Source organism: Camelus bactrianus, chromosome 34 (genome assembly GCF_048773025.1).
Source record: "Camelus bactrianus isolate YW-2024 breed Bactrian camel chromosome 34, ASM4877302v1, whole genome shotgun sequence".
Classification (NCBI taxonomy): Eukaryota; Metazoa; Chordata; class Mammalia; order Artiodactyla; family Camelidae; genus Camelus; species Camelus bactrianus.
The window spans coordinates 4485993-4505918 of record NC_133572.1 but is presented as its reverse complement, the minus strand read 5'-3'; the positions used below and the strand labels follow the sequence as shown (position 1 = coordinate 4505918).

General features: G+C 53.0%; 1 long non-coding RNA gene across 2 annotated transcripts; it reads left to right on the top strand.

Moving 5' to 3' along the window:
• The first annotated feature begins 4388 nt into the window (after window positions 1-4388).
• LOC123617506 (uncharacterized) lies at window positions 4389-16275 on the top strand. Of its 2 annotated transcripts, XR_012504022.1 has the most exons (3): window positions 4389-5924; window positions 11629-14619; window positions 15192-16275. It is a non-coding gene; the product is annotated as an uncharacterized LOC123617506 (long non-coding RNA). The 2 variants fall into 2 exon arrangements; XR_012504021.1 differs by having other exon boundaries at window positions 11629-16275.
• Window positions 16276-19926: the final 3651 nt, after the last annotated feature.

The window sequence follows — 19926 nt, the reverse complement described above, 5'->3', positions numbered from 1 at the left end:
TATGAGATGTGGTTGTTCACTAAACCCTTTGTGGACATCATTTCATGATGTATCTATGTCAAATTGTTACGTTGTACATCTTAAACCGGTATAAGTGCAGTATGTCAATTATATCTCAATAAAACTGGAAGGAAAAACTACTTTCTGTAGCTCCCCATATTCAATGACGTAAGTCACAATTCCTCATCGTGCATCTGTAGGGAACACTGCCCTGCCCAGCACCCCAGCTCTGCATGTGGCATGTGGCATGTGCCCCGTCTGGCTGATCTCCCCCTCTTCACTTGTAGAAACTCTGTTGCTCCTTAAAACATTCTTTTCCTGTTTCTCACCAACCAATGAGGAAAGTCCCTCTCTTTTTATAATCCCCAAAAACCTTTGTATTTTTTTCAAAATGAAGTTTCCTTTGGTGTTTTTATTTTTAACTATAAGAGCAAAATATACTCATTACAGAAACTTTTGAAAATCCAATAAGCAAGAAGAACATAATTCAAAATGACACCAGCCAGAGCCAGCCGGTGTTACCACATGACAGTTCTGACTTTGCTCTGTTTATGATCATCGTTAGACTTGTCTCGTTGATTAGTTAATCGGAAAACAGAGTTCAGTGCCCACTTAGAAGGCTGCCTCCTTAGGGCAGGAGTGGGATGAGAGTGCTGCGGGAGGGCATGGAGATAGGCCTGAGGGCCAAGGGAACTCCGACCCTTTGACCCAAACTGGTAAGCATGGAGCAGAACCACAGGAAAAATGGTTATAGTCACGGGAGAATCCTAAGCACAGCTGGGGCTGGGGCTGTCTGGGGTCTGGGCTGGAGCTGACAGTCGGGGGAGGAAGGTGGGGAGTTGATGGTGGGGACCCAGCTAGACGTGGTTTGTGGTCCGGGACTTTGTGCTATGAGGTGAGGGGTCACTGAAGGGTTGAACCAGTTCAATAATCTGTGTGATTGAGGTTGATCCCTACCTGTGCTTTAGGTAGTTGGGTGGTGGGCAAGGTGCAGGCAGGAGTCCCCCTTGAGGATAAGGACCATTGTCTGTATCTCCAGGCCTCAGCTCAGAGCTTTGGGGGCTTCGGCTGACAGCTGAGGTGTATCAGGGGACCTGTGAGGGAGGCACGTCAGGTGAGAGACCAGGGAGTGAACTAAGGTGGGGCAATGAGGTGGAGGCTGTGGAGAGGGCGGCCAGCTGGGAGAGTGGCCAAGTGTGCCAGAGGGCGGTGAGAGCGAGATCAGAGTCGGGCGGCAGGAACCGTGGACCTTGTTCATTTCTGGAGGGCCTGCTGCATGTCCTGTACATCCTGGACGCTGAGACAACATGCCCTGTATCTCACGTGGAGAAATCTCAACGTGGGCCAGACTGGTCAAAGACCCCGGAGTCTTTGCTCGGGGAACATGAGGCTTAGGAGCAAGCACGGGGTGTGTCCCCAGGTCTGCCTGCGTCGGGAGAGCCTTCCAGGGCAGGGGACTCACAGCTGCTGACTTTGTGGGGTGGGGTCTGCAGATAAGGCCTGGGGAGGGGGGGAATTCCAGGCAGAGGGAAGCTTGTGTGCAAAGGTTCAGAGCACAAAGCTGTAGGCAATGCTGGGGAACCACCTAGTGGGTTCCATAAGGAAGGAGAAAGAGGAAGGAACAGTGGAGGAAACGGAGTTCCTTAAATGTTGCCAACCAATGCCAAGAGCAGCGGGCAGCACAGGGGAGTCACTCCCCCTAACCCGGTGGACTGAGGACCCTGCAGTGTGTGAGGCCCTTGGGGGCAGGCAGACAACCAGACAAGGTCTCACTGTGCCGCTTCCAGCCAGAGTCCACCTGCCTCGGGAGAACAGGTCCAAGGAGAAAAGATTTCATCTTTTTTTATGTTCTTTTCCTGCCCCACCTCACTCTTTCACCAGCCCAGGTGGGAGGGGTTCAGTAAACACTTAAGCTTATAACAGAAACTCCTTCTTAGGGTAATGGTGAGTATTGGCAGAGACCCCCCCGGAGGGCTTGGTACCGTGCCTGTCGCAGGAGTGCCCTGGGCCTGTTGGCCGCTGTCACCATTACTGCTATTATTTACCCTCAAGAAACAATGAAGTGGGAGGAGGCTATAGAAAGCATCAAATTCTGTACGATCAAGGGGGTCCTTAGAATGTGAGTGAGGAGATCTGAGTTCTGTTCTTGGCTGACCCTTATTTGTTTATTTGGACAAGCTGCCTCCCCTGTCTGAGACTCAGTCTCCTCACCTGTACAAAGACATTGTGGACTAAGAGACATCAGGCTCCCCCCCATCTCAACGTCCTGTGGTGCCCTGAGCCTCCAGGCCAAAGTGTTACAGGAGTTTAGTCCTACAGGCAACCGGTAAAGGGAGTGATGGAGAAAACATGGTTTGCTTTAACTGGAAGGGGAAAATCTGGGTAAGCCCTGAGTCAGAGATCACATGGAGCCAGTGAGGCCTTCCAGGCTTTGTGGTGCTGGAGAGGGAAAACTTTCCCTCCCTTCTCTCAGGGCATCCTGTTTCTGGAAAAACCCCTGGCTCCAGGCTGAGGGGCCACACTGGCTCTTGTGCCCCCCCTGGTGGTAAGATGTGAGCACCAGGTGGGGGAGATCTGAGGACCCGCCACGCCTGGCTGGCTGGGTGGGTTCTTGCCTCCAGCTGTGGGAGGCACAGGAGGACCCATACTCTCACTGGCCACTAAGGCCCCCCAGCAGCCACACCAGGGGCCATTTTTCCTCGATGCTGTGGCAGCACGACCTTGCTGACCATCCTTTCCTTCTAGAAACCCTGGTACTATACCATCTTGATTCACTTCCTTCCCTTCTAGAAGCGTCTTTGCTGCTCCTCCTAGTGAGCTCCATGACGACTTGAACGCTCCAGTCTTTTCCTCCATGGGTCACCTTGTTTGACTCTCTCATGCATGACTCACGGACCTTCATCAGGATCTCTTGTGTGTACACGTTTTGGTGGTAAGCACCTCTAAAGTACACTTGCATTTGATTAAGTTCCATGTTCTCCAAGCACCCAGTGCCTTGCTGGCCTGGAGAAACTGCGAGGTGGAGGGTCTTCCTCAGGCTTTGCTCCTCTGCCCTCTGCTCCCCTCTCTCCCTAGACCCTGACTCCTCGCTTCCCCACCCTGCCGTGTTCCTACTACCATTTCTCTTTCGAGCTGACCTCTCCCTAAATTCATCATAATATCCGAGGACCTACTGAGATTTCCATTTGAATGTCCCCCCAAATAGACCCACATCTGAATCTCCCAAATCTGTGAAGGTAATTACATTACATGGCAAGAGGGATTTGCACATGGGATTAGAGTCTTGAGATGGGGAGGTTATCCTGGTTTATCCTAGTGATCCCAATGTAATCCCAAGAGTCCTTATAAGGAGAGGCAGGAGGGTCAGAGCCAGAGAAGGAGACCTGAAGGTGGAGGCAGAGATGCAAAGGATGTGGGGCTGTGAGCCAAGGACTGCCAGCAGCCCCCAGCTGGAAACTGGAAACAGCAAGGAAACGGACTCTCCCCTACAGCTGCCAGAAGGGACGTGTGTAGCCCTGTTGCCTGGTTTTAGGCTTCTGACCTTCAGAATTGTAAAGTAAAATGTGTTCTTTCAAGCCCCCAGATCTGTGGTAATTGGTCACAAAAGCAATAGGAACCTAATAGACTTAACTCACAGTAAACACCAAGGTCAGAGTCCACAATCTCCGAGGGCCTCCCCCCAACAGCAGCCCACTTCCTTCCCCCTGGCCTGCCCCATTCTCCCCCCAGTCAGCCCTGAACCTTCCCCTCCCTGTGACTCCATCTTGTCCTGCACCTGCTGACTGAATGTGGTTCTGGCTTCCTCGCATCTCTCCCGTCCCTGGTAGGAGGTCCCACAGAGGCTGTCCAATTTAAAAACGAGGAAGCCAGCCGAAGGCGGGAGATAGTAAAGATCAGACTCAGGGCTCCTGATTTCAGCCTCATATGGGTTTCCCACCTTTCCTTCCTTCTGCCTCCACCCAAGTTGGGAGCCATGTCCTTGAAACTCTGAAACTCTGCCTTGGCCCAAACCATGGTCCAGCCCTCCTTCCTGCCTCCCTGTCACTCATCCATCCCATCTGCACACCTCCCTGGACTGACCGCCTTGTGATGTCACTGCGTTTGGGTCATCTGGGGCCGCTCTACTCTCCCCATAACTTTTCAGTGCGTGACGCACGCATAGTCCAAGTGGAGCCCACCCACGTAGAGTGTGAGGTTTTTGAAGATTTCACGGAGAGGCAGGTGAGGGAGTGACAGCTCACCTGCCAGAGGACCCTGTTCCAAAACTCCTTTGTGGAGCTCTCTTTCTTCAAACTCCCATTCTCTGCGGCCATTCCTGCCTTATCTCCTGCACCCCAGCCCAGCCCCCACCATTCTCTGGCCCTCGCCTTCCTGTTCATGGGGAGCAATGTAGCTGTTTCCTGGCATTTCCAGTTTGTATCCTCCACTTCCCACTATCCTAGCTCAGAAAAAAAAATCATTATTTCTCAGGGTCTGTCCTCTTTAGGAGATTGGAGGGCAAGGAAGAGTTGTAAGTAACTAATATTTAATATCAGCCTTTTGTCATACTTCCAAAGCTTTGCTCATTTTCCTATTCGAAAGCCTCCCAGCTCCGCTACCTTCTAAATTGTTTGCCAAAACACCTATCACTCTCTAACAGAGTAAAGAATTTTCTTAGTATGTGTATTGTTTATTTTCTGCCTCCTCCCGCTGGAATGTAAACTCCTCTAGAGCAGGGATTTTGACTGTTTTGTTCTCCGACGTATCCCAAGGACCTCGAACAGTACCCGACACACGGCAGGTGCATGGTAAGTATTACTGAATGTATGAAAGGCTAATGTCCTAATTCCAAGCTCATTGGAAAGGCCCTCTGCTCTCTTGCCTTCACCTATATTTACAGTTCGGATTCCTCTCTGGGGATACCGCACCCATGCCCACATCTGTGGCTGGGTTCCCACCTCCTTCCTCAGCTCCAGTCCCTGGCCCATCTTCTTCCCCTTAAGCAGCCCACTCACCTTTGAGGCCAGCTCGGCCCCCACCTTCCCCAGCATCCTCTGTCATCCCAGTCTACTCTGCCCACCCAGCCCCTTCAGCACTTCTGTAGCAGTTTCTTCCGGAATCACCCACTAGACTCTGATCGACCTTGTCCTGGATGGTAATTTCATGATTCATGTATCTTTTTCCAAAAATCTCCCCAAATAGATGATCAGCTCCTGTAGTAACCACTGTAGGTACTCTGCAGGCACTGAAGGAAAAAAAATAAGCCTGAAGAACGAACACTTGGATGGGCGAACTGCTATATGTAAACTCATTTAATCCTCCAAAGGCTCTCTGAGGTTGCTAGTCTTACTGTCTCCGTTTTACAAACGAGGAAACCGAGGCCCCACGAATTAACTTGCTAGGAAGCAACAGAGCCGGATCTGAGCCCAGGTGAACTGGCTCCAGAGGCCAGGCGCTAAGCTGCCTCTTCACGGGGTAAGCAGCTGTGTGAATGCTGGCACTCTCTCTGTTCTCTGGTCCTTTGATTGTGGAGAGCGGGGAAGGGGCTGCAGGTGATGCCCAGGGGTTGTGCCATCCTGAAGGTGCCTCCCAGCAAGCTGACGGGCTGAGTCTCAGGTGCCGACGACAGGTGGAGAGTTTGCGCCTTGGTTCTGCCCCTGCAGGTGCCGGTCTTCCTGAGCCTCCCTTTCCACCGCTGTGGGGCCTGGAGGACTGCTGCTTCTCCTCCGCCACGTGGAGTGGAGGCGCTTGCTGACTTCTGCTCTGGTGGTGGCCCTGGATGCCTGAGGATGTCAGAGGCCGGAGACAGGTCCCTCCCGGGTGGGCTGTGTGCGCACGCGCACGTGTATGCGCACGCGTGAGCACATGCGCACAAAGGACCTGGGCCCTTTCCGCGTGGGTTCAGGCAGATGTGGACGCGCAGGTGAAACGTATTTGAGATGAAGGTAAGAAACAGTGGCTAATGTCCACCTGGGGCCTGTGGGAAGGGTTCCGAGACGGGGCAGCACTGCCGTGGAGTCACTGCCTGCGGAGAGGTGGAGTCCGGACCCCGCGGTGCGGCGCAGGAGGTCCCAGAAACCTGGCTTCTGCTGAGGCCCGCCACCCGTTCCCGCTTCTGACACCTTATACACTAGCCATTTTGTACTACTTTTCTTTTTTCCTTCTCTCTCTTTCTTAATAACTTTTTTTATTTTGGAATAATTTTAGGTTTACAGAAAAGTTTCAGAGATAGTACAGAGTCCTTTTAATGTTAACATCTTGAAAAACCAAGGTTTAATTTGTCAAAACTAAAAAGTTAACATTGGTTCAAAACCATTCACTAAACGGCAGATTTTATTCATGCTTCAGCTGTTTTTTTATTTTGTCGCTGTTTTTGGTGGGGAAGGTAATTAGCTTTATTTTTATTTATTTAATAGAGGTACTGGGGATTGAACCCAGGACTTTGTGCATGCTAGGCATGCGCTCTGCACTGAGCTACATCCCCCCTTCAGCTATTTTTGACAAATGTCCTGTCCCTGTCCCAGAGTCCAATCCAAGATCCCCCATTGATTTAGGGCTTTGCATTTAATTCTCTGAATGCACTAGGCCCATTACCGCCTCTGCTTTTGACCTTGTCATTCTCTTTGTCTAGATTTCCTGTTCCCAGCAAACTCCTATTTATCCTGCAGCAACCCCTCTTTCAGGTTAGGGATAATGTGCGGAACTTGGTAGGAGTGGGGCTTTCGGATCCAGCTGTTGGTGATACTAAGTGGGGAGAATTTCCACTGCCCCTTCCATACTCAGGATCTCATTTGCCTCTCATTTGGTTTTTAGGTAACCTTCTTTATGCAAATCCAAGAAAATGCTAGTTTATATTATTACTCACTCCCCCCTCCTCCAGCTACAGTTACTCAAGGGACTGCGTCTACAGGTGACCTTACAGGACCGGGCAGGTGACTGGAGGCAGAGCTGGAACAGAGCTCAGGTCCCTGACCTCCAGGTGTTTCAGCAGCAACCCTGTCCCTCATGATTCTCCGCCTCCACATTCCTCCGCTGTCTGGTCTGGGGATGCTTCAGTGTAACACTTGGCTCTGTTTGGTGGGTGGTGGGTTTCCTGTGGTTTCTCAGCAGGCTGCACATTTAGAATGATTGCAGCATCCTCGGTTTGGGTGACTTTCCTCAGGCTGCTTCAGGCTAGACTGTTGCTTGTGTCCTTGCAACCCTTCCACCCATCTCAGCCAAACAGGCTAGGAGAGCCCCCCAGGGTGCCACACCCCTGGGCTCCCTGATTCCACGCATCCCCACCTGGGGCTTTGGTGGGGTCTCCTGTCACCCCTACCATCCTCTGTCCCCCAGTCCCCTGCTTGGCGGGGGCTCTTCCTCACCCACCATCCTTGGAGAGAGACTTAACTCTCCATGAAGCATTAGATTTGTATTTTCTCCTGAATTTAACTTCTATGTAGATCACTCACTGACATGATTGAAAAATAAAGATATAAAAGAGTAGCGAGGGAAGAGTGTCTGTCCTGGAAATCATTATAGATTGAGAGCAGTTGAAGACTCATATCAACCCAGTGCAACATGAGGGCCTTGTTTGGATCCTGATTCAAACAGAAGTTTAAATACAGGCTACGTATTAGATGATAATAAGAAAATATTGTTAGTTTTATTAGGTGTGATGATGGCATTGTGGTACATTTCTGAAAAAAAAAACAAAAAACAAAACCCTACCTCTTAGAAGTACATCCTGAGTGTTTAAGGCTAGCATGATATGTCTGGGATTTGCTGTAAATTTTCAGTCCCTTCCCAGAAGGTGGGGAGATAAGTGAAACTAGAATGGCAGAACTGTAGTTAATTGTCGATGCTGGGTGATGGATGTAAGGGGATCACTATACTGTTCTCTCCAGTTCGTGTGTGTTTGACCACTTCCATAGTGACGCAGAATATCTCCGTCCAGCCTGGTTCCCCGTCAGTCTGGTTCTCCTCTGATGACCAATGTTTTATGTAGCCTTCTTTATGCAAATGCTAATACATATTATTACTCCCTCGCCCACCTTTTTTTTTTAGCACCTGCTGCTGGTGCACTTGCTTCTAACTCCTCTTTATCATCTGTGATGGGCAGAACAGTGGCCCCAAAAATGTCCACATCCTAACCTCTGGAACCTGTGAATATGTTACCTTACGTGGCAAGAAGGGACTTTGCAGATGGGATTAAGTTTAAGGACTTTGAGATGAAATTATCCTGAATTATCCAGGTGGACCCAGTCTAATCCCATGGATCCTTAAAATCAGAGCGTCCTTCTTGGCTGTAGTCAGAGGGAGATGTGACCAGTCATCTGTTGATGGACTCTTAGGTTGTTTCCATGTCTTGGCTATTGTAAATAGTGCTGCTATGAATATTGGGGTGCAGGTGTCTTTTTGAATTAGAGTTTCCTCTGGAGATAGATGTGCCCAGGGATTGCTGAGTAATATGGTAACTCTGTTTTCAGGTTTTTAAGGAATCTCCATACTGTTTTCCATGAGAGGGATTACATTCTGTCTTGGAGCTGTGTCTGTGTCAGGACAGAGGTGGCAGAAGCATTAGCTTCTCAGTTACACTCGAGGTCTGCAGTCTGACAGATCTGGGCTTGAGTCCCAGCTCTGCCACATGTAAGCTGTGCAATTTTGGGTGAGTTACATCCCCTCTCTGAGCCTGTCTGCAAAAGGGGAATGAGAGCACCTGCCTCATAGGGATTGCTCTGATGCTTAAATCATACAATGCATCCGGAACATTTAGCACAGTGCTGGCACGTAGTAAATGCTCAAAAAAAAAAAAAAAAAAAAAAAAAAAAAAAAGACAGCTGTGAAAAATACTATTTACATCATAATTATTAGGATTAGTCTCTTTCCCTGGGTTCTCCAGTTCACATTGTCCTCTCTTTGACTCCTCGTAGACCTGGGAGGTGGCACATAAATTAGCCCTTGTTTCTGCAGCAGACAGCCTCTCTCCTCTGGCTCTCGCGGGCGTGTTTTGCTCTGTGGGGGAACCATATTTCCCTAGACAGCACTCGGCAGCCTGGGGGCCGGGCCCTGTTCCCACATCTTGGCTCTGGCTGTTTAGGATCGCAAACCGCTTGAGTGATCGATCCGTGAGTAGGCAGCTTCTGAGAGACTGTTCTCTCACTCTTCCCAAACTCAGGGTTCCCTCTTTCCCACACCAAGGACGCAGCTGGACCCAGGCAGGTTCCTGCACTGCCTCCACAGGGCAAAGCCCCTCCGAGTGATGGGAACCTCCAGGACCACTCCCTCCCTGTCCCCGAGAGCCAGCTTTTGGGTGAGCTCGCCACCTCCTGAGGCCAGCCACTTACTCTTGTGTAGTTCTGGACGCTAGGAAAGTTTCCTCCCCACCGGTGACCCCTGTCGGTCTTCTGCCCTCTGGGGCCACCTGCAGAGAGTCTGCCTTTTAGATGAGTGACGGGTGGCAGAGGGAGTGTAGGCTTGAGGGGCAGAGCTGTGGGGTCCACTCCCAGCTCTGCCATTTACATGCTGCTGGCCTTGGGATGATGTGAGTCTTTTGTAATCTGTGAAAGAGGAACGAAGCCCCTACCTTTCAGGATCACTGTGGGACTGTGTGGAAAGCATCTCCTACACAGTGAGCACCCAGTAAATGCTGCTTCCCTGCCCTCTGCTCCAGGCCACTCCTTCTGGGTTTCTTAACTGCTGCCTGGGGAGAAGGTTTGGGGGGGGCCCACCCCTCTGTGCTTCTCTTGGAGTGACGTGACCAGCCTTGGGGTGGGCCGGCTGGAACTGCCTGAAATCTTTCTTCTGCTGTGGGGCAGCCTTCGCCTCAGCCCTTCCCTGCCCGATTTTGGCCTCTGGGCTTTGGTTTCCTGGCCGGGGCACCCCCTCTCCTCTTTGGGGAAGCATCAACCTCTCTCACTGACACTGAGGCCCGGCTGACCCCTCCCCACCTCTCTGGCCTCACTCCCCCCCCCCCCCCAAGTCCCACAGATGTTAGCCTGTCTGCTCTGCGTAGAAATACCACCTTATTTTTAGCTCTGGCCCTGGTCCATTCCACTGCACCCCTCCCTGCACGAACTTGTCCAGATCTGCAACTTGTTTTCCCGAATCCTTAGAACCGCAGGAATGCTCTCAGCCACTCTGCTCACGTGGGCTCTGCTCACATTTCTCTCCCTCTAGTCACCCCGTTGCTTGTACATGATCTAATCCCTCCACAAACACCCTGCAAAGTGTCTCCCACTCCTTCCCCATCTCCTGAACCGGCCCCATGCCTCCCTTCGGAAGAGAGGAGCAGGCCAGGAAGACCCCAGAGCCGAAAGGGATGAGGGAAGATGGTGGGAGAGAGATGTTATTCACTTTTTCGCCTGTGAAGCCATCCGGGGAGGGTGTGTTTCTGCACGCCCTGCACCCCCTGCACGCACGCACACACATACACACACACACTCGCTCTGTGTCCTGCTTTCTGTGGCACGGGGTTGGCTGTGGCTGGGCAACTCAGCTTTCAGGTTAACCCAGAGATTACGACACTTTCCCCCTCAATTTAAATTTAAGATGAACAAACAAACAGGCCCTCCCTTTGGGGGCAAGGACTCTTAAGCCAACACTGACGCAGAAGAGCAGGCTTCTAAGCCGAGAAGGCAGTGTTTCCCCAGGCCCGGCAGAGAACGGGCATCCGTCTGGAGGCTGAATTCCACGCATCTTCAGCCTGAATCCCACTGTCCCTACGGCCCCATCTGGGGCTTGCTCCACTTCTGATTCTAGACAGGAGGTTCCTTGAGGACACGGGACATTTTGTTCTCATCGTTTTTAATCTCCAGTTCCTCGGGGATAAACCCCAGTTCCTCAGGGCCTGCACTGTAACGCCAAGGCCGTAAGGTGCATCTGGTCCCCTCGGCCCCTCCCCCAATACAGACATCCTGGACTCCTGGATGCTTCTGGAAACTGACAGGCACACTGAGCCTCTGACCTGGGCTCCTGCTTGTCCCTCAGCCTGGATCTCCCTCCCCCAGGATCCTTCCTTCCTTGGGCCTAGCTCCAAAGGACCCTTATCAGGCTTCTCAACCTGACTATGGCCCAGCCTGGCCCCCCCCCCGATGTGTCACTGTCCCCTTCTCCTGCTCTGCCCTCCCCGTTGCCTTTAGCACCAGTTGATGTGGCCTATGTTGATTTTTTTTTTGTCTTTTGTCTCCTTCCATTCGCGTGTGGACTTCACGGGGGCAACGGCTGTTCCGAGTGTTTGCTGCTGTATGTCCAGGGCCTCGGTCGAGCCCTTGGTGGTCATTAATACTTACTTGTTGAAAGGGAAGTGAGGGCTCAGTATGTGGACGGATGAGTGACTTGTAGCGGAAACCTCTCCGGACAGCTGGGCCCCTGGATAAGGGACTGTCCAGGGAGGGAGAGCGGGGCCCACGTGGCCTTCCCCTCAGGGGCTGGTGGCCACCCACTAGCCAGGCAGGACCCACAGAGTGGGGAGGGCTGGTGTGTGGCGGCCTGGCCAGAGGCGAGGGGTCCTCAGTCGGCTGCCAGCTGTTCCTGCCCTGCCCTTCCTGTCCAGTGAGTCAGCCAGGCTGGGGAAATGTGCTAGGGAAGTGGCCCCTGTCAGGAGTACAGCGGGGCCAGGGGTCAGCAAAATAAGAACTTGCTCATCCACCCTCCCTCTCTGCCCATCAGAAGGAGGACCCGCCCACACCTTGGCCTCGACTGCTGGCCTCCAGAAGGTGAGAGAGTGCATTCCAGTCTGTGGTCCTCGGTGACGCGGCCCTGGCAGCCCACGCGGTGCCTCTCCTGCCCATGGATGCTTGTCCTCAGGTCCCTTGACTTCTGGAATCCAGGCTGGAAGGGGAAGAGGAACTGCCAGTGAAGACCCTTCCGCTTTTGCCTTCCTCACCGTCTGTCGTCATGGTTGCCCCCGTCCCTCCCCTTCCACTGCCTCTGCCCTCCCCGCTGGACTGTGTGTCCTCCTGTGCTCACTTGCGGCTGTGTGCTCAGGGCTTGGCGCACAGGAGGCCCCCTACACACGTTTGTAAATCAAAATAGACAAAGGGAGAGGAAGGAATGAGCCTCATCCCCCTGGGCTGGTCAGAGATGCTTTGACACGTGTCTGTGCACATAACGAGCAGGGTGGCAAAGTCCTGCTTGTGGTCACACTGCCTGGTCAGGGCTGCTCCTGGGTGGGGGGACACGGCCGCAGAGAGTCCTGCAGACGCTGTGCAGGGGCTCTGGGCTCTGCGGGCAGGGCAGGGGGCCTGCGGTCCACACAACCCACACGCGGCGCTTGTCCAGCAAGAGAAAGGCCAAGGAGAAAGCCTCCTCATATTACATAAGGCTGAGCCTGGCGCTGGATTGGGAGAGAAAAGAACAAAGTAGGTGGGGGTGTTAGGGTGCACGTTCCCCTTTCTCTTGACTCCTGCTCACCCTGCTTCCCTGTTGTATGAAACAGGGAAACAAAAGTTTTCTTATCTTTTACTTGTAGATTCAGTGACTATTTATGGGCTGACTATGTGCCCGACACTGTCATTGGGCCCAGGATGGAGAGGTGAATAGACCCAGTCTCCAACGTCAGAAAGCTCAGTCTGGACAGGGAGGCAGATAAGTCAACAGTCCCAGAACAAGGCCATGGCTGCTCTGGGGGGCTCTTCGGAGGTGTCTGTGGGAGCAGAGGGAATACTCTGAGTGTAGGACTTGGTGAAGTCTGCATGAAAGAGATGCCATCAGAAAAAGGCTTTGAAGGATGAATGAGTTTGCCATGTAAAGAAGGAGAAGGTGTGGGGAATGGAGAAAGCAGAATACAAGCAGAGGGAATACAGCTGGCAAGGCGGGGAGTTGTGAAAGGGCTACGTGGGTCTGGGGTAACGGGCTTGGGCATGAGGATGGTGGGAGGCAGGATGGAGAGGTGTGGCCAGAATGTCTGCTATTCCAGGCTGAGAGCTCGGGCTGCTCCTGAGAGCGAGGCAGGTGAATCCAGGCTTCACTTGAGTGTGCTGGTTATTTTCCATTTGCTCCGCTCTGCCAGCCACCCACTCTCTAACCTGCTCTGGCCTCGTGTGTGCCCTGCTTCACCCAGGCTCCCTGGCCCTCTGGTCAGAGGGCAGGAGGCGAGCGAGGTTGAGGTATTTATCCTCTGTTGCCTTGTCACTTTCCAGGTGGTGGCTGCATCCTTCTGTGGCCACAACTCCTGCCAGGCAGCCCTTGGTGGCCCCAAGTCTCCTTGAATTCCATAACATGGCTTCCTCTCTTTAGCCCTGAGGCCGAGGGAGGTGGAGACCTCCAGCTGCTGCTAGTCCCTAGGGCTCCTTCACCCCTTGTCCCTTCACTTAATGCTCATTAAGCGCTGTTTAGGAAACCCCATTGGTGCTCCCTGTTTCCCTCTGGAAGCCAGCTTGGAGCAGCACGGGTGTGGCTGAGTCAGCATTTGGGGGAAAAATCGCCTGGGGGTGGGATAGCCTGGAGTAGGGGGAGGCGAGTGGGGATGCTAGTTAAGACATCACCGCAAGCCCAGCTGGGAGCCGGCAGTGACATGCCAGCCGTGACACGTGGGATGGACAAGCGGCTGGCGCTGAGAGGCATTTCTGAGTTAGAACCATCAAGTCTGGGCGCCCCTGGGTAGCTGGGGGAGGTGAGCGGAGGTACAGTTGGAGCCCTTCACCCCCAGTATCCTGCTTGGAAGACAGAAAGTGTCTGTCCACAGTTGGTGCATAACATCCACAGAATCTGCTATTTCCAATTCGAAATCAAAAGCACAACCCTTTTACTCAGCCTCCCTGTCCTGAAAACTCTTAGGTACCCTTGGAGGTTGTAGTTTAGATGCCAATAGGGGAATTTGTTACCCAATGGAGGAGGCTTAGAGAATCAGAGACAAAGCCTCTGGGGCCAGACAAGGCAGATGACAGTGTTTAATTCCTTTTTACTCGTGTGCACAGTCAGCTTATCTAGCACGCCTTCAGCATTTGGATAAAACAGTACCTTAGGTTTCCTTTAGGTGGGGTGGGTATAGCTCAGTGGTAGGGCGTATGCTTAGCATGCATGATGTCCCGCATTCAATCCCCGGTACCTCCATTCAAAAAAAATTTCCTTTAAAAGCCCCCCCCCCCACCTTATGCCCTTTTGCTTTGGGTGGGACTGATCCAGCTCTGTGAATCAGCCCCCTGGGCCAAAGTCATGCTGGGTCATCAAAGCCGCAGTGATGAGTGTGGGGAGGGGTTGGGGCTCCAACCAGAGCCACTGAGACTTCAGCCCAGGCTTCTGGGGGACAGGCGGGGGCTCCTCCCTGCTGGGCTTGAACCTGGACCCAAACACGCTGGAACCACTGTCTCCACTCTGTTATCCCATGTGGCCCACGGAGACGCCAGCTGGGAAATGGAGAGAAGCCAGGTCTCAGAGGTGGCGGACTTGCCAGTGACGTGAGCTCCTGCCTCGTGTCAGTTTGCCTTTTCTTTATTGTCACTTGCAGCTGAGAGAGTCTGACCTGAAGCAAGAGTCACCATCACGTTTTGTCTCATGTTCTGGTTCTTTCAGGGATGGTGCCTCAGGGGAAGGTTTAAGGGGATTCGGTCAGAGCAGCGCGGTTCCCCACTTCGGCTGCTCTTTCCGTCTCGAGTCCACGCTTGTAGAACTGCGCCGATGACGCCTGCCCGCTTGGAAGGAAACGTGAGAAGAGGAAAGGTAGATTGGAAACTGATTCTCAGATTTTAGTTACTGCTGTGTCACACACTGCGGGCGGGAACTGAGATTCGCTCGTTTGTTCTGTGTGTACCGCAGGGACTGCCACAGCCCCTCACACAAAGCAGTTTGAGCCAAACTGAATGTTCTTCTTGCTTCTCCCCGTCTCTGTGGTAGAGGAGGACAAGGGGGTCACGGAGATGGCTTGTCAAGCCCAGGCCCAGGGCAGACTCAGGAATCCTGTGTCCCGCCCCAGCTGAGGCCAGCAGTGAAGCCTCTCTCCTCTGAGATAATGGGGAGACACGGGAGGGGGACTGCGGCCCCAGGACCAGCTCTGTCACTCAGCTGCTAGGTGGCTTGGGGCGAGTCACTCCAGCCCCCGGGCCTTGGTTTCCACGTCGTTCAGATGGGGCCAGCCCTTGCCTGGAGGGATCAGCGGGCTCTGTGTGTGAGTCCATGGAGGGGCACACGGGGCCTCCCCGGTGCCCTTGCTGCCCCCTCCCGGAGGTGCAGAGCCGCAGGGCTGCCTGGGGGGCGGGAGAGCTGTGGGGCTCACCCAGCCCCTCTATCCACAGGGACTCCTTTGATTCCCGGGCTGTGAGTTACTGTAGACAGATGCCATTTCCCCCCGGGACCGAGGAGGAGGCCGAGGCCCTGAGGTGTCAGAGACCCGTTTTAGGCCAGTGGCAGGACTCACACCGGAGTTGTCGCAGGCCAGGCCTCTGCTTCCCTGTCTGGACGGTGAGCACCCCTCAGGGCTGCTCAGGGACGCATGTGCTCCCTAAATGCCGAGGAGTGAGCTCAGAGCCACGCTGGCCCCACCATACTGGGTGGCCTGGCTGCGGCCTGGCTGGTGGGGGCGCTGGAGGCTCGGGTTCCCTGGCAGTTTATTTTGGAGGCAGTGCAGCCAGAGTGCCATCCTGGTGGAGGTGGGGACGCCTTTGCGGAATCTGGAGAACAGCTCCCGGGGCGGCCAGGGGAGGCGGGTGGCGGGTGACGAGTATGTTTTGCTGGGCCTGGGCCCTGAGCAGCTCTTCCGGCCTTTGTGCTCAGGATGCCTTTGTAGACACCCTGTACTTCCCCGCATTCCGAGAGGCTCCGGAGTATGATCCCTTGTGGGAGGTCTCCCAGACACCCCCTTCCTCCCCCTCCCCGCACCTCCTCCTCAGGGGGCGTGGCCATCGTCACGGTGGAGGCCTCTGACCACGGGGCTCTCCCTGTGATGGGCATGAGAGGCTGACAGCCTTCAGGGCAGGCTTGACGCAAGAGAAGAGAATCCAGGTCCAGAATTCGCGTGACAGCAGCCACTCAGCACAGCTCAGCGGCAGGAGAGGGTCTAGAGATTCCCTGCAGAGCCGGGCGAAAGACTTCGCCTCTGGGCTCCGGTCTTGGTTCCGGACGGGACTTCATCTCCCAACAAAGTGAGCAGTGGTCGTCATGGAGACATGCGGGTGGAACTGAAAGAAGTCACTGCTGCTCCGCTGTAAACTCCCACCTGTCTCACCACTGGACCGCTTTGCCTGAGAGTTCAGGATACGTGAATGTTTGTCAGTCCTGAAATTATTCTGTAGATCAGCACCATTAGATTGCATTACACCGTGGGGTTGAGAGTGTAGATTTTGCAATGTAAATATTAAAGATAGATCACAAGTTCTATAACCCTGTTTGGACATCTCTTCATTTTATAAAATAAATGTACTAATCATCTCTCCTCACGTGTCCCTTGGAGAGACCCTGCCTCCTTCATGCACTGGAGGGCTGGTGAGGGATGGATGAGCCTGGGGGCCGGAGGGGACTGGATGACCAGCTGGACCATAGCCGAGCTGAATTCCGTGGCCAAGTCGTGTGTATATTTGTCTGTCTGTTCCAGAGCGTGAGCTAAACAAGTGAGACAGAATTTGGATTGTGACTCAGAGAGGCGTTGGTCCCAATGTGGGGAGGAGCCTGGTAAACATGAGAGGATGCTTTGGTCTGAAGCAGCACCTGTGATTTTCAGCACAGCTCCTACACAAAACCGTTATGCCACCAGAGGTGGATACCTATGGATTTGGGGGAACTAGCGGTTCTGTGTTAAATGAAGATACCCCTAGGGTGTGAAATGCCTGCAGCTGTTGGCAACTAACAGGGCAGAGGAGAGCAGTCAGCTTCTTGAAAAGAGGGAAGTTCTGTGAGAGTGGAGCCCAAGGCAGAAGCGTTGAGGAGGGTGGTGGGCGGGGCTGCAGGAGCAGGTCGGGGGAGACCCCAAGAGGCAGGGAAGTGGGGCGCCAAGAACCTTCATGAGTCTGTGGAAAGCGGCCCTGGTGGCATCCTATATGTAGCCAAGTGACCTCAGATGAGTCACCCCCATGATTCAGTTTCCACATTGCTCTGTAACGTGGGGACGGTTAGCGGGTCAGGGTAATACCCTTGTCCCACACTTGAGCCGCTACCACCGCCACCGCTGCCATCAGCCACTGTAACTCGCCACCTGCAGGAGCCCAGGGGCTCTGGGTCAAGGACTTGGCACTGATTGTACCTGATTCAACTCTCACTGCCCTGGAACCTGGGTGCTGTTTATGCCTCTGCTTTACACACGGGGAGACTGAGCCTTATGCAAGTTAAATAACACACCAGTGTCCTGCACCAAGGATGGGTGGGTGCAGGGCCTCGCAGCTGGGTCAGTTCGGGCCAGGCGTGGGCACACTTTTTCTGCAAAAAGTAGCTATTTTAGGCTTTGTGGGTGACATACGGTCTTTTGTCCTCCTCCTCTCCCTTCTCTCTCTTCAGCCCTTTAAAAATGGAAAAACCATCCTCAGCTAGTAAGCTGTATGTAAACGGCTGCTGGCTGGGTTCGGCCTTCAGGCCGTAGTTTACTGACCCCGGCTAACAGGTAAACAGGATGACACGTCTTCCCAGCTTTCGGAGAGGATCTCAGACCCACTCTGAGGCTCCGGGGTGTGGGAGGGTGGCAGGGTTACTGTCTGGTCCGCGTGGATGCGGCTTTACTGAAGATCCGATAGGAAGTGGCACCGGCGTCTCTCTGCCCCTCACCCCTGCCCTCTGACTGCCCAGCCTCCCCTCTGCTCCCTGCTCACCGGGGCCCGGCCTGTCCACCCCCTCACCCACCATGCCGTCTAGATTTCCTTTCTCCTGGGACTTCGGGGAAGGCCAGTCGAGAGCGTCCACAATCAACTACTTGTCCCCAGGCCTTTCTGCCTGGCTGCCTTGGTGGCTGACGTCGGGTGAGAGGTGCTGAGGCGGGGCGGGGTGGGGAGGGGGCGGGGGAAGGCCCTGGGGAAGGAAGCTGGGGAACCTCTTTGTCCCTCAGGTCAAGGGGGTTTGGGAAAGGAGGCTCTAGCGTAAACACGAGGGATTCTGTCTGTGTGTCTGGGGCCTGCCCCGCACGGAAGGAGCTGGGGCCCCTTGTTCCAGGCAGAGGGAAGCCAGGCCTGCACGTGGGTTCAAGTCCTGCCGTCACCGCTGACCAATGCTGTGCCCTGGGTCCGGATCCTCGACCTCTCAGACGCCCCCTTTCCTCGCCTGTAAAGTGGGAGTGTGGTCTGTCTGTTTTGTATATAGTAGGTGTATCTGCGAATCCCAAACTCCTAATTTCCCCCCACTTCCCCCTTTGGAAACCATAAATTTATTTTCTTTGTCTATGAGTCTCTTTATGTTTTGCAGGTAAGTTCATTTGTATCATGTTTTAAGATTCCACATATAAGTGATATCATGTGATATTTGTCTCTCTCCTGCTGGCTTACTTCACTTGGAATGATGATCTCCAGGTCCATCCATGTTGCTGCAAATGGCATTATTTCATTCTTTTTTATGGCAAGTAGTATTCCGCCGTGTGTGTTTGTGTGTGTGTGTGTGTGTGTGTGTGTGTGTGTGTGTGTGTGTGTGTGTGTAAATACCACAGCCTCTCCACCCAGGCGCCTATCAGTGGGCACTTAGGTTGCTTCCCTGTCTTGGCTGTTGTAAGGAACGTTGCTGTGAACGCTGGGCGCATGCATCTCTTGGACTTGTCCTTGGCTTCTTATCAGGGCACTAATCCCATCATGAGGGTTCCCCCCACCCTGTGACTTTTCTGACCCTAATTACCTCTCGAAGACCCCACCTCCAAGTACTGTCACTTTGGGTATTTAGGGTTTCAACACAGGAATGTCAGGAGGATACAGACTTCATCGCCTTCCTCCCTCCATCAAGTAGAAGCTCTTGGAGTGAGTTGTCCGGCACCCTGGGGCTCCGTGACCTGCAGTGATGCCAGCACACGGCCCGGGAGCAGGGGGTGTTGATGCACAGAGCAGAGCTGCCCCAGCCTGGGGTTCAGGGAAGGTAAGGTGGATCTGAGACTCGGAGGGTGACCCAGGGGGAGCAGGAAACAGGCGCTGGCGGTGGGCTGGGCAGAAGGCATGGGTGTGTGGGCTCAGCCTTTCCTAGACCATGGCTGCCACTGAGTCCCTGAGTCAGGGGCGCCTGCTCTCTATTTCCAGGTCTGGCTGTTTGTTTGCTTGGATAGTACCCACCCCCCTGACTGCCGAAGGTCCATCCATGTTGTTGCCAATGGTATCCCATAGTTTTTTATTAGTTAATCTTAGTTAGGTTAAAGCATTCTCTTCTGTTTGCTTTTGTTCATAGAGTTTTTATGAATGAGTAAATTTGTCAAATGCTCTTTCTACGCCTATTGAGATGTTCACATCCTCTAATTTGTTAGTATGGCTTGTGAGAATGATAGATTTTCTGATGCTAAACCACGCTTACATTTCTGGAATAAATAACATTTGGTCATAATATACCACCTTTTTTATACACTGCTGTATTCAGCTGCTAATATCTTGTTTAGGACTTTCTACCTTTACTTGTTATTCGATGTTCGTAAGTCTGGCCAGGAATTTTCTTTTCTTATATGGTTTATGTCTGGTTTTGGCATCAAGGTTATATCAGATTCATGGTCCAATTAGGAGCAATTTGCTTTGTGGCAGAGTCTGCTGCTGATTCTCCGATAGTTACTCTAGCCTCTTTCTTTAATAACAGAACTCCAATGTTTAGCTAGACACGTAGCTAAAGGTTATATTTCTCAGCCTCTCTCAAGACCTCCACGTGGTTAAGTTTTAGCCAGTATCCCCTCATCAGCACCGTAGTCAGTCAGTTCTTCACAGACTCAAATCCTGAGACTTAACGATTCTTGCTTTGAGAGAGAGGTCCTCAAGGGCATTTATTTCTAATCGTGACTAGTTTCCTTAAAACTAAAAATACGATCTGGTATATAGACTTCTTGTGTATTTATATTTATGCATTGGGGTAGGATTAGAGAAGTAGTTTAATTGCTTC